The 15,337-nt window shown below is 39.1% G+C and overlaps 1 protein-coding gene and 1 non-coding gene across 2 annotated transcripts in view; both read left to right on the forward strand.

Moving 5' to 3' along the window:
- RNF182 (ring finger protein 182) overlaps nucleotides 1-15,337 on the forward strand; it is a 266,068-nt gene that overhangs the window by 190,122 nt on the left and 60,609 nt on the right. The gene's annotated exons all lie outside the window — the stretch shown is intronic.
- On the forward strand, nucleotides 527-629 carry LOC122797458. The gene has a single exon (XR_006364142.1). It is a non-coding gene; the product is annotated as a U6 spliceosomal RNA (small nuclear RNA).

Consider the following 15,337-nt stretch of genomic DNA (forward strand, 5'->3'; position numbering starts at 1 on the left):
CACAAATACTTAGCATATCTGCTCAGTCATAATAATCATTTCAAAAGATGTACCACCCCTTGTCATTTTTAGAAAGCTGTACACACAATTAACTTGTGATTTGCAGTGAGTCCTGCAAAGCAGCTACTAGCTGTACAAGTGTATTGAGGTAAGTATTATGGATACAATTTGGGGAAGATACACACTTTAGTGTAGTCATTGATTATCACATGTGCATTCCTGATAACATTTACTTAGCTAATGACATCCTGACACCATTTGTAAACAAAATAAAATAAAATAAAAAGAGAATCATCTGGATTTGAATGCTGGCTCACCTGCACTCTGACTATGAGCTCATGGCTCTTATACTCTATGCCACAGAGAAAGCTAGGCAACAGATATATTTTCCACACTCAGTACTGTCCTGAGTGCTGACATTCTCCCATTGCCAGTGAGCCTGTTTGCACAAAGGAAGACAAACCAAACTAAGCAGAGACCCACATTTGCTTGGTGCTTAACATCATGCAAATGGGAAAGGCACAGCTTGCTTTGGCAGCACATATACTAAAACTGGAACAATACAGAGAAGATTAGCATGGCTGCTGTGCAAGGATGACACACAAATTTGTGAAGCATTACATATTAATACCTCACAAAGAGGCTTACCGGCCCCAAACAGATGCCCTATGCAAACCGTCTCAAAAATCTCCAGCTTTACTCTGTCGCATATCGCCTACTCAGAGGCGATATCTGCCTAACATACAAAGCTATGTCAAACCCAGAGCTGTTGGACATGCTCCACTTAAAGAAATCCCAATCCCTCCAAGCTGCACTCTCTAGGGACCTAAACCTTGTCACCACAGTAAACAGAACATGCTGGAGGGATAGATTCCTGTCCCAGAGACTTCCCATACTCTGGAACAAACTACCTATCTATATCAAACAAAGCTCCTCATTATCACTCTTCAAGAAAAATCTTGATGATTGGATGGGAAATAGGAAATTCACCCCGGGGATCACGTCTGTGGCTCTGCTTGGCAAGGGCACAGGAAAATAATTTTCTTGGGTGACAAAAGCCAGGGTATTATTTGGCTAGGTTTATATAGGCCCTAGGGTCAATAGCCTAGTACCTACCTATGAACCTATGAACCTATGAACATTTACTTATGTAATAAAACTTTAGCACCAACATTTCAAAGATAGACTACAGCATGCATATTATAGTATCTGCCAGCAATTTCTCCGATAACATATCTCGCAAGCCTGACACAGAAAACATTCACAGCAAACAGATTATCAGGTCAGTTACTGTATGCCCCTATTTTTGCACAGTTTGACAATGAGCACCAGTGGACACTGCTGCTGCACAAGTCCAAGCTGACTTCATGAAAATAGACCACACATGTGCCAATAGTTTGCCATCATCCATGTAAATCAGTCTTTCTGTGATGTACTATGTGAATAGGTGTTTAGCCCATCTAATTCTGATTACTGAGCTGTAATCCTCCACTACATGGAAATGAATTTATAAACACCGAGAAGGGCAGTGACGTGTGCTTCACTGAACATATACATTCTGTATTCATGTGTGCCCTACAGCAATGAACTTCCAAGTGATATATTAGGACTTGGGCCATTGTCAAACAGACCTCAGCATTACAAAATGCAACTGCATTATTACATTTGGTATGGGTTTATAGTGACACTAGACACTGGTCATCCATGATCACATCCCGTTGGTATTGTCAGTGTCTTGTATTAATGTGGACATGCCTTCATGTGAATATGAAGACACATAACTGCATCATCAAACTACTGCTGTTTCCAAAGTGTGTGTTTGTGTGCATGTGTGTCATCTGCACAACATCCTGAGAAACAGGTACATGTCTGTCTGACTTCTGTAATATGCATTCATGCTAGCTTCTTTCACCTAGGTTGTCAGGATATATTTATATGTACTTTTGCAAATTATATTCACACAATCATATCACAAGTCCAGGCTTTGGAAACAAGCCTCATAACAGTATATGTTAGCCATGACACTATGATGATGTCATCTTCTATCAAGTGCACTCTGGCAGGGTCAAAATCTGATTTCTGTGCTGGCGCATGTGTTAAGTAACATTGTTCTCTAGCTTGTGTAATTAGATAGATAGGGGTTATAATGTCACAGCAGACAACCTGAGTGTGTGTGTGTTTATTCAACTATCAGTGGGGAGACAATTTTACATCGGGATGTGTGTCCACATCTATGTCAGACACTACTGCCAACATCGTCCTCTCAGTATACACTGATGATATCATCTTCTATAGAGTGCACTCTGACACAACTAATGACAGACTTGTGTGGTGGTGCTAGCCTAAAGTCTTGTGTTCTGTAGCTTAAGGGTTCTAATCTTGTAACAGTCAACTAGAGCATGTGATTATTCAACTATCAGTCTGGAGACAATCCTTCACCAGGATGTGAGTCCACAGCTATGTCAGACACTCCTGCCAACATTTTCTTCTCAGCATACATTGCTGTTATCATCATCTATGAAGTGCACTGTGACATAGTTAAAAACAAACTTGTGCAGTGGCACTAGCACTACTAAATACTGTGTTCTGCAGCTTGTGTAACCAGATAGGTAGGTGTTTTAATCTCAGAGCTGTCAACTTCAGTATGTGCCTCTTCATTCAACCATCAATCTGCAGACAATTTTACATCAGGATGTGAGTACTCACCTTTGTCAAACACTCCTGCCAAGATCTTCTCAGCGTACATTGCTGATGTTATCCTCTATAAAATGCACTTTGACACAAATAACAATAGACTTGTGCAGTGGCAATAGTTGTAAATGCTGTGTTCTGCAGCTTGTATAGCTAGATAGGTAGGGGTTCTAATCTCAGTGCAGTCAACTTGAGAGTATGAATGTATATGTGTGTGTCTCTTCATTCAACTGTTAGTCTAGAGACATTTTTTTACCAGGATGTGAGTCCACAGCTATATCAAACACTCCTAACCAAAAATCTTCTTCACAGAATACATTGATGATGTCACTCCCTGTAAAGTACACTCCACACTATTAAAGTCAGACATCTGTGGTAGTGGAAGTCTTATGTTGTGTGAAATATAGCTTCTATACCTACACAGCTGTGGTGTTCAAATCTGATCTAAATTACCTTGTATGTGGTTGTTGGTATATTACAGTCAATGTATGATGTTTTGAATCTCTTTTCATTTGACTCTCACTCAGTAGAACTTTTACATAGCCCCCTAAATACAACATCCTCTTTTTTCCCTCTGCCCAAATAACATCCACTCTGTTGAACACTGAGGATGCAATTATCTGTAAAATCCATACACACATCGTAAAGCAGAGCTCCTCTGTGTCCCTCTGCAAGCCATCTCCAGATCACTGGATGTGTGATTGCTAATTCTGTCATGGGGTGGTGTACATGTCACATATGGACAGAGGCAGTCCTTAATAAAAATCAAACAAATACACACATATGCATCTGCCCTTACTATCTTCCATTACATAGCTATAGTGATTTGTGTTTAAATATTATAATAATGGCTAGGATTTTATGTGCTCATGGCCAGTAGCCTAGTAATGTCCTATGACCCTCTGAACACTGCACACATCAATGTTTTCATCCTCATGTGCTATGTTGAGGCGTGAATGTACTGTAGCCCTACAACAGTTTATTCCAATCTGTAATTTGAGCTACTCTGGTGATGGCTACTGCTGCCATTTGGTTATATGTTCCTTACATAACAGCTGTAGTAATATGCCTCCTGAAGACCGTTGACATCAGATGATATTATGTATATTGCTACCTTACAAAGACACATGTTCTTGTACTGCAGTATATCAACATTCTACACAATTGTCATGCAAGCATCACTGTGACAAATGCAGTATGGCACAGGTGTGCATATGTATACCTAGCATATGGAAATGTACCTGACATGCAGCAATACTGCATCATGCGGATTACATGGCCACATATACCTGGGTCATGTATCTCAACTCTATAAATTTCACAGAATGCCCAGATTTTTGCCTCATATTTTTAGTCTGTTTTTCAGAAAATTGTGTTTTCTTGGCAAATCAGTGGCAAATCATTAAAGACTGAAGTTAGAAAATAATGACAGGCATTTGAGTTTCAGACTTCACACCCTTCAGAAAATTCATGCTAATGCAAAACCTGTTATTCTATCAACTTTCTCAGTTTGTAAGTGCAATATTAAAAATTGTCCCTATTTTTGGATCTTTGTCCCACTTTTGTTTATGGCTTTGTCTAGATTTCTTGCTCTAAGAGGTTGAGAGGTATGACCTGTGTTCATTTACATGTTGTAATGCAGTTATACAGACAAGCATATGACATGCTGAGAGTCACTTGCAACCTTGAAGAATTCATTGTATGCACTTTTGTCTTGCTATTCACATACATTATGCAAATATTCCCCAGCAGCATTGTGTGACTGTCAGCATTTGTGTCATTAAATGTTCTGCATGAGCTGCATCCAGCTCAGTTATAATGTGTCCAATATATGGTGTCAGGGCCTTCACCCACACATTTCCACTTATAAACATATAGGCATATGATGTAAAACTGGTGTAATGACATGAAACAGGTGGGATTATACAACTGTGTCAACAGTTTAACTGTCATATGTGATGCAGACCAACCATTTTATTTGGAGGTGATGTACAGCCTGAAGTCCAGTTGTAGCATAGGTACAGCTACAGTGTGACTGTACTGTATCATGGATGTACCATTACATCACATCAGTATTACCACTTGATATTTTGTATGAGCACATATGGACGTATGTCAGGATTTCATGGCAGTATAACATTTTCATTTGCAATGTCAGGGGACTGTGATTGTGTGTCACATGTGCTGCCTGTTGACATGTACTTATGGAGGGTGCTCCATATATTGTTTGGTATGTGTATGATATTACAGTGACAGCTTCCTCGATCATTGACACTTGACTTTGCACAGCTGTACAACTTGTGCACACGGGCATAGTTAATGAATTGCCATCATTCTTACATACTGCTGTACCAGTCATTATAATGTATCAGTTCTTAATTCACGCATCAATTTCAGATGCTGCAGATAATATCCATTGCTATTACATGTGGCAGATGCATGCAATATACAGCTGTGTGCAGGAAATCCACTCATAATAGTGCAATTTTTGCAAGTGTTGTTATTCATATGGCTGATACCTATGCCAGCCAGGGATGCTGTAGTCAAGTGTATCACATTTGGCACAGTGAGATCCAACACGTCTTGTCAGCCATTTAAAACTATTCTTTGGGATGCATACTCATTAGTATTTGACAGTGCAGACTTCCCTTCAAGGTGTTCTACTAGATGCTTGTGCAGTATGTCTTTCTGTGTTGCACTCAGTAAATACATAGCTCAGTGACAACAGTGATGGCATAGGTTTGATTCTTGTAGGTGTGGATTCTGGCTTGTGTGTCATGCAAACCTCTCAACTGACCAGGATTGCCCATGATTTCAACTTCAGGTTTAAGACTGTCCCTCTTAACTCCTCCAAAAAGTGGTAATTTTTGGGGAAGGTGTGCTGAATTCCCTTTATAGAATACTGACAATCATTATTGTTGTTCACATGTATTCCTGCAGATCATGTATAATAAGTTACACTCACATATTCTGTCAATGCCACAGATTAATCATCATAATGTTTTAAAAGTGTCCCTGATTGTGCTGTTTCTGTCTACATTTGTCCAGGAATCTGTTGCTATGAGTCCATGACTGGTTGAGATGTATGTTAACATTTCAGTCATATTCAAGCAAGTCATTTTGCAGATCTTCCCACTATGCACATACCCCCTATTGGATATACTTTCATTGATATATTTCCTCTCCAGTGATCATGTCAGTGATGTTTATATCACAACCATTCATCTCCACTGATATGCAACCTTGTGTGACTGTCACATATATAGTATCATGTGTGATTATATAATATACTTGCACAAGAGATGTAAAGTAGTATATATTATGCTATCTACATATGTGCTTACTGTTATGCTATTGACTTGTCTAGTTTCTGAGCCCATGCTGCTCTGCACAGTTTCCTAGTGGCAGTACTGTTGCTAGCCATGAAACCATACTTGTATACATGTAAACACAATGACTAGCATGGATATGCCATTAGCGCTACTGCTCATCATGTTAACACTTAAACTTTGAGTAAGCTTCGCCCAAGGCCTACACAGTTTATTGATTTCCCGGGAAGGTATTGTAGGTAATCTGTAAGTCTGCATGCAGACAATTAATGTGCCTAAGAAACAGTTTTCAGCAACAAGTGGTAACACCACATTGATAATTGTACTGCACCTGTACATGTTTTTCAAAGATGTCTTAATGCCTTCTTTTCTGGAATGTACCTTAAGACATGAGGTAGCTTGTTCTAGAGTTTACCGTTATGTACTGGATAGCACTAATCTCCATATTTATTTCTTGTTTTGAGATCTGTACTTCATCTTCAGTAAAAAATGTAAATAGTATGTGTACTACACAACATTAGGGTATTAGCTGAAGCAGAACACCTTGGAATGTTCAGAGGTTTATGACTGAATGTAATCTGAGTTAGGGACAGATGATAGCTTGGCTTCAACAACTTGAAGCCATAAAAGACTAAGCAGTAACATGGTCTACAATGATGCCCTGCAGCAAAACTAGCCATCTTAATTTAACCCAAATTGAGTCTGAGTAGTAGTGGAAACTGCAGGTTAGCTTGAAGATGTGCACAATACAGCAGTTATGGAAGTCAATATGTAACAGTAGATGCATAAAAACATGTGGAAAAGTAATGGCTTAGCTGCACAAAGACTGTCTAACTTTTGCTTAGTCTTAGACATTGCATTATATATATGCTTGCCAGACTGTAACTGATTGTCAGTGATAAAACCAAACAGTTTTGTTGAGATTACTTCCTCCACCGATTGTTTGCCCAAAGAGGCTAAGGTAAGACAGGTTTATGATGAGACTATGCTTAATGAGAAGTAGTGGTAGATACTAAGAGGAAGAGGCAAAGCCCATGAGTGAGGCTTTGACACTGCAAAAACTGCCATCATAAAGTGTGTTTAACACAGTGAAAACAGGTAGGTCCAAAAGTGTGATGTGTTAGTCAACATGCCTTTGGAAAGCAGTACCATATCTGATGTGTGCACATTACCAAAGGTGTATGGCCTTCAGTAACAAAAGCTGTAATGAACTATCCTATGGTTATAATACAAAGTATTACACTCATCAGATAGTTCATTTTGTTGTAAACTTAAATGTCAATGCCAGTGTTAACATACAATTATTGTTCTAGCTATTTGGTATATGCTGTCTCTGGTACAATAGCTACCATAATCCGACATGGGCAGAAGTAGAGACACCTTTTCCTGGCCATAGTAATGTTAAGCAGAAGGTACACAGTCATAGCAAAAGAATGCATGAGCCTATTTCTTGTGATCATACAGAAAGAGTGTAGAAGAAATATGACAACACAAAACAACAATAATATGTATCATGTAAATGGTCTCACAAACAGCATGTCATGGAAGACATGCCTGTCATATATATTTCATATATGTGAATGGATTGTGCTCCCACCCCCACAAATATACACACAGTGTATTTAAATATTTACTCAGCTGTCTCCAAGACTCTATCTACAGATCAAAACTGTCTTCGGAAAATTGTGCCCTAAACTCCCACCCCAAGTCTGCCAGGTGAGTTCACACAAAATTCTGTGAAAAGGCTGTTAAGTGTATACAGAAGAGCTTTTGCCAGTCAGTTTCATAGGAAGTTACTAAATATGCAGTCTAGGAGACCATTAATGAGTACAGCCCAAACATATATTTGCCCAACCTCATTGTCTGGTGAAGTAAAGGCTGAAGGAATCAAACACTGTACCACAGGAAGTAGCTTGTTAACAACTCATAGCATTAATCCACTGTGTGAACTGCCAGTATTTGTTTCTATGGTATTGTAGTACTCCTAGTAACTGAACCTCAGCTGTTACAGTACCCTTATATAGATAGCTATAACAGCCCCACTAAAACTGAAGATTTTAGGTTAGTAGCTAATCTTTCTCTACCAGCCAGAATCTTTTAATGACAACTACAGAAACACATCTTTAATTTTCTGCAAGACTGTAATAAGATCATAGGATCATAGGAGGTTACTAAGCTAATGGCCCCAGGGCCCTTACAAGCCTAGCCAAGTTCAACCTGTGTTCCCAAAGGTGTCTGGTCGGGCTAATGGGCTTATAGTTCCTGGGGTCTGTGGATGCACCCCCTTTGTACAAAGGGATGATGGTAGCTGTTTTCCATTCTGCTGGGACAAATCCAGTGCTTAGGCTGTGATTGAAAAGTGTGCCCAATGGTGATGCTAATTCCTGTTTTAACTCATGTAGAATACAGCCCAGGATGTTGTCTGGTCCCATAAAGGCTGTGTTTTTGGCCTTGGAGAGGGCATTTAAGACCTGCTCCTTGGAGATACTAGGTGGGGGACAGGTGTTAGGGATGCTTTGGGACATATATGGTGGGGACAGGGAAGTGAAGTTTTCACTGAACCTGTCAGTTAGCAAGTTCTCTTGCATGCTCATTGTAGCAATTAATCTTGCTTACAGCACTTTCACTACAGTTTCCCAAGCTACAAATGGAGTATTCCCTTACATGGACAAATGCTTTCTGACCTATGACTTTTCTATTGATCTCAGGTGTGTCTGACACAGCTTTTGTTATTAATATCTAAAAAAATAAAGAGGTTTAGAATGTTTCATATTTCGATAATCTTATATGGACACCCTGCTGGTTATGTTAAAGAATAGGAAGGGGGAGTAGGAAAGACTGAAAAAATGGTGACACACCACAGAGGGAGACACAGCAGGAGTACATCAAGAGGGTTGTGCTGGAGGAGGTGGGAGAAGAGGAACAGCACTATGTTTTGGTGGTGGGTACACACCTCTATTTTTTCAAATATTTTTTATAACAGAGTGGTGTAGGTGGGAAATAGGTAAGAGGGTATAGGAGAAAGATAAGGGAAGAAGGGGTGATGAAGAGTGATGCCAACAGGTTAGCCCAGACCACCGAGCCTCACAAGTTTTCCCTGCCAGATGGTGGTACAGTGGTGGACCCCCCATATTGAGCACTAGAGGCCTGTGGTGGTGCAGAGGTAGACACCAAGTTGGAGACTGACATGTGCTGTGGTGTCTGCAAAGACTGGTGTCACCACCACAACACTGTGAGGACATCCTTGGACATACAGAGAGTGAATACTCCTTAACCTGGGTGGTACATTCCTGGGGGCTTCTCCTAAGGATTTCGGATCCATTAAAAATGAACATAAATGGGAGACAAAGAAAATCAAAAAGGAGAAAGGAATTCTTAATTAAAATGCAAAAAAGCATAGAAAAAAGGGGGGGGACAAACAAAAGAGAAAATACACACAATAAATTCACATATCATTATTCACAACACTCAATTTCTAACTTTAGAACATTTTTATTTGTATAAATCTTTATTGAAATAAAACAGAATATAACAGAAGTGTTTATGCAGACATGGGACTACTTATCTGGGAAGTGATTATGTGTACTTGGGAAGAATGATATGAGAAGTGCTTATTCATACTTTTAGGTGAAATTATATATGAAGTGCTTTTGCATACTTGGGAAGTGCTTATGCATTCTTGAGAAGAGAGTGTATTGCTATTAAGTTTTGGAGATGTTTACATTTTTCAGTCTACTACAGAAGCATAAGTGATCATATATGTGCCTTATATGCATTTGTTTGCAATATATACTGAAAACACCCTTTATAAATACTTACATCTTGCAAAATCAGATATAGATAGAAGACTGCAGTTACATATTGGTATATTACCTTTGGTTGGAGTAATGTACTGACTGTACTGTAGTACTTCAATTACAATCCTTTACAAATTATTTCCTTATAAATATATTAATGAAATAAGTTAAACACACAGTACTATTTATTACTTTAATCTTGCTTGCTAGCTGTTAAATAAAATCAAGAATTCAATACACAGGAGGTTCAGATTCAAAAGTTTACTAGTGTACACCAGGAGGCAAAAAACGTACAAGTACAGAATTTTGTCTGACATAAAACAGGAAGCACACAATTTTATATAGGTTTAACATTCAAGCTGTGCCCACCTTACTGATGTGGTATGTCACAGGGCATCTACATCACTTTAGCTTACAGTCCTCTATTCATTAAATCTGCTGATGCTGCATATTTTAAAAAAAGTTTTCCTCTGGTTACAATAAGGCCTTGCTATCCACCTGGTCAGACATAATGTCTCTCTGTAAAGTTACTTCTTCAAGGTTTCATATCAGTTCGAATACAATAGCAGATTCAGTCTTTTAATACACATCTTTGTTCTCTGTTACACTTTCTCACACAGCTGCGTGCTATCTCAGTAATACATATACAAGGCCAAATCATCCCAGCAGGAAAGAGCAGAAGATTTCATTATTTCACACATTTAATTTCCTGACCCAGCAGATAATCACTTGTGAAAAGCATAAACATTAAAACTTGCTAAGCTGGCATCTGCCAGGGTCGAAGGTCAGCTTTGCTTCAAGCCACAATGCAGTTTCAAAACTACTTTACATTTAAACATGAATTAATTATATCTACTATATGATTAATAGAATAAAATGCATTATATACTTCTTTGCTTATAAACTAGCATTTATCATATATTCAAATGCACATTTTTCTAACATTGCCCCCCCTATTAATACTTTTTATTCTATTTTGAAGTATGCATAGTGTCATTTCATCTCCCAACTTCTTCCACTTAGGATTTTCAGCTAGGTGAATCATTCAATCTATACTTCAGAAAAAATGTCATCTGAGATCAATCTTTCAATCTCAACATCTTGATACAAAGTTTCAGTCACAGATACATCAATAAAATCTTTGATTAATCTTTTCATGCAGGGAATTCCACAGCAAACACATGCTCCTATTAGGAGTATACCCACACAAATGGCAATCAGAATATTCATTAGGATGGAACCCCACCCCCCAAATAGATTCTGGAAAAAAATCCTTCAGTGGGTTTGGGCCTGGTTCAGTCATGGCTGATACTTGCTGAATTACCTCTAGGTGATTATTAATTTCATGCCTGTTATCTGGTATGTACGCACAGCATTCTTCTTTGATAAGCGCGCACGTACCACCTCTCGCCGCTAGGGTGAAGTCAAGAGCCATTCAATTTTGTAGCACAACAGTTCTCATTGCATTCAGTTCATCAGTCACCAGTTCTAGGGCAGAAAAAGTTGCATTACTCATTACTTCGAGAAGTTTCGACAACTTCCTCAGTTCCCAGATCGATTTGACTGCTCCATAGGCTGGGAATATTCCTGCCCAGGATATAACACTGTCACTCAAGTCCATATGAGTCAATTTGCTTTTGTCTTTCACGGCATTATGATCTTTCCAGCCAGCTTCGATCTTTCCGACTGGATTCACAGGTTTTTCAACTGGACCTTCAGGTTTTCGAGTTGCTTCTCTCACGTTTCGTATCTTATCCAAAGGTAATTCTGCAGTATGTCTTATTACCGGAACAAATAACCCAAAAAACAACTGCCGGACCAATTCTCAGGTAACCATTTATATGCCTTTTTCCCACAAATAAAATAACAGTTTTCTACTTTAGTACTAATACGCATCAGCCCTGCATGAAACATTTTCTGATCTATAACTGACAATTGTTTAAACAAAACTGGATTCTTGTGAATGTCATTCATGGTTGTTTTCAATGAGTTCAAATATGAGTCATAATTAGTATGGCAAAAAGTATTGCCATTACTATTCCTAATATAACATCAGTAAGATATGGTTATATTACAATTGCTCCAGCCCACCTGGAGGGTATCATTTTTATAAAAACATACAACTCCTTTTTGTGTGACAGGTAAAAATAAAGCTATTTTGTCCTGTGATCTCACAGTTCCTGTATCGAAGAGTAAATTCTCCCAAGTCTCATTTATCCCCAAAGGGACAGCGGACATTATCAGTCCTCCATATGCTGTTGGTATAGCTGTACAAACCCAGCAATTTGAAATGTTCATAGTCTCTGCATATACACGTTTCATGGCTAGGTATGTGTTAAAATTTGGATGCCAGTCTATAGACGTTTTGTCACGCCTTCCCACTTTCACTTGTGTGGTTGTGTGTAGGATAAACCACAACAAGAGGAAAATTGTCACAATTACAGTCAATAAATGTACACTCAACAAAATGATTATGCAACATTTCTGGGGTTGATCTAAATTTCTATTCGCTTTGTTTTTGGCCATCTCGGTCTGGTTGTATATCAGTCACAAGGTTTTCATCAAGTTGAAAATTCTTTACCGGTTTACAATGTGTCAAATGAACCCAGGACGTCCTCTCGGCCACTCTAACTGCAGTAGGCATTGCCAACAGAACCTGGTACGGTCCCTCCCACTTTGGACTCGCCCAATTCTTCCTTTTCATCACTTTCAGCCACACAAATGTCCCAGGGGCCAAGACTGCTTCCACCGGTCTGGTCTGTTCCTTATCTGAAAAAGAGTTAAACTGCAAAACAGATTTATTTGTTAACAGTTTCCTCATATAACTAGCTAATGAACTGTCAGCCTCTTGCTCTGCAGGCATGAGAGATTTCCACTGAGGCACATAATATGCTCTCCCAAAAACCATTTCAAAGGGAGTCAAACCCTTTACATTTGGAACCGTTCTCATACTCAGCAGTGCCAAAGGCAGACAGTATATCCAATTCTTTTGGGTCTCCTCTACTAGCTTCCTAAGCTTATTTTGAGGGTACCATTGTACCTTTCCACCAGTCCTGCTGACTGTGGGTGGTAGGCACAATGGTTCTTTAAGGAGATACCAAAAAATCTCCCAAGTTGTTGGATTGTCTGATTCACAAAATGAGTGCCGTTGTCACTATAAATCCTTTCCAGAATGCCAAATCTAGGGATTATCTCTTTTATCAGGGCTTTCGCCACTGTTGCTGCATCCGGGTTTTTGGTTGGAAAAGCTTCTACCCATTTAGAAAACATGTCTACAATAACTAAACAAAACTTTTTCCCTTCACACTTATTCAATTCTATGAAATCCATACAAATAGTATGGAACGGGTATGGTGGTATAGGAAAACTTCCTTGCTTGGTTTTAAATGCCCCTTGTGAATGGTGCTTGTTACAAGTATGACAAGCTGCACAAAATTTTTGTGTATAATTTGTGAATCCATATGTTTGGAATATTCGGTTTACTAACTGTACCATCCCCCTTTTGAGACATGGCACTGCCCATGGCTCAACAAAGCTGCATATCTAAATAAATTAGACGGCAATATCGGTTTTCTCTCTTTGGAAATGTACAGTCCATTCTCAAGAGTTGCGCCTCGTTTTACCCATTTTTGTTTTTCTGCTTTTGTAGTAAGCGTCTGCATTGTTTTTAACATGTCTAAATCTAAAATCTCAGAGGGTTGTAATTCCTCATTCAAAAGTAAAATTTCTGAGTCTGAGGCTGCTTGCTTTGCAGCTGCATCAGCTCGTGCATTGCCTTTTGAAATCTTATCCTGCCGTTTCGTATGAGCTACACATTTACAAATAGCTACTTTGGTAGGTAACTGAATAGATTCTAATAACTCCAAAATAAATTGTGCATGATTAATAGGTTTTCCACTAGATGTTATCATTCCTCTATTTTTCCATTGTTGTGCAAATACATGTACTGTAGAAAAAGCATACTGACTATCAGTATATATGTTTACACACTTGTTTTTTGCTAAAGTACATGCCCTTGTCAAAGCTATCAATTCTGCTGCTTGTGCAGATAAGTTGTGCGGTAAGGATTGAGCTTCTAAAATTTCTGTGTCTGTAACTACTGCATACCCTACCAGATTCTTCCCTGTAGGACCCCTTCTGCATGAGCCGTCCACGTAATATGTCACCTCGGCATTATCCAAGGGCATATCTGTGAGATCTTGTCTAGGTAAAGATAACTGTTCAATTTCCTGCAGGCAGCTGTGTGGTGTGCCCTCCGCAGGAGTTGGAAGTAATGTTGATGGATTTAATGTCGTACATCATTCAATTGTCATATGAGGTTGGCTCAGCAGTATAGTCATACACAAAAGGTGTCTAGCAGGCGAAAGGTATGCCACTTTTTCCTGCAGTAAAATTATTGCAACTGCATGAGGCACTCTCAATGTGAGAGGGTGGAATAACACCACTGAGGCTGAAGCCTGTACTGCCATTGCAGCTGCAACTACTGCTTGTACACAGTGAGGCAAAGATCGCGCCGCTGGATCTAACGGTGATGAATAATAGGCTACGGGGCGTTGCTTATCCCCATGTTGTTGCGTCAATACTGACATCATATATCCTTGCTTACAATCTACTGTCTGAAAGAATCGTTTATGATAATTTGGAAGTCCTAAAACTAATGAAGAAGCTATCAACTGCTTCAACCTGCAGAAAGCCGTTTCTGCTTCAGGTGTCCATTGTAAGATATCTTGTGCTGCCATTGGTGTCTTATATATCAAGTCAGTCAGTGGAGCAGATTCCAAAGCATAATTTGGTATCCAGCTCCGACAAAAATTAGTTGTACCCAAGAAAGACATAATTTCTTTCTTGGTTGTTGGTTTGGGTGCTTGCAAGATTGCTGTTTTTCTTTCTTCGTCCAATATTCTACCTTCATTGGATATTACATATCCCAAGTATCTAACTTGTTTTCTCCAAAGTTGTAACTTACTTTTGTTTACTTTGTGTCCTTGTGTTGCTAAAAATTTCAATAATGCTACAGTATCCTCCCTGCACTGTTGCTGGGTGGGGGCTGCTAGCAAGATGTCATCTACATAAAGTAGAATTTGACTACCTCCCGGTGGGGTAAACCCTGCCAGGTTGCTAGCCATTTCTTGTGCAAATATTGTTGGGCTCTCACAATATCCCTGTGGTAGTCGAGTATACGTATACCTTTTACCCTGAAATGTAAATGCAAACCAATATTGACTATCAGGATGTATAGGTATTGAAAAGAAAGCATTGCTGATATCTACCACAGGGAAATACTTCTGTTGCGGTGCTAAATCGTTTAACAAAGTATGTGGGTCTGGCACCGTAGTAGGTGCTCTAGGTATTACTGCATTATTTACAGCTTGTAAATCTTGTACCATCCGCCATTCCCCATTTGCTTTTTTAACAGGAAATAGGGGTGTATTACATGGTGAATCAGGAGATTCTACCAGTACTCCTTCTTTGAGTAATGCTGCTATTATAGGCTTAATTCCTATTTCTGCATCCTTTCTC

This window comes from Protopterus annectens, chromosome 3.part0, assembly GCF_019279795.1.
Source record: "Protopterus annectens isolate FY-2018-M chromosome 3.part0, PAN1.0, whole genome shotgun sequence".
NCBI classification, from domain to species: domain Eukaryota; kingdom Metazoa; phylum Chordata; order Ceratodontiformes; family Protopteridae; genus Protopterus; species Protopterus annectens.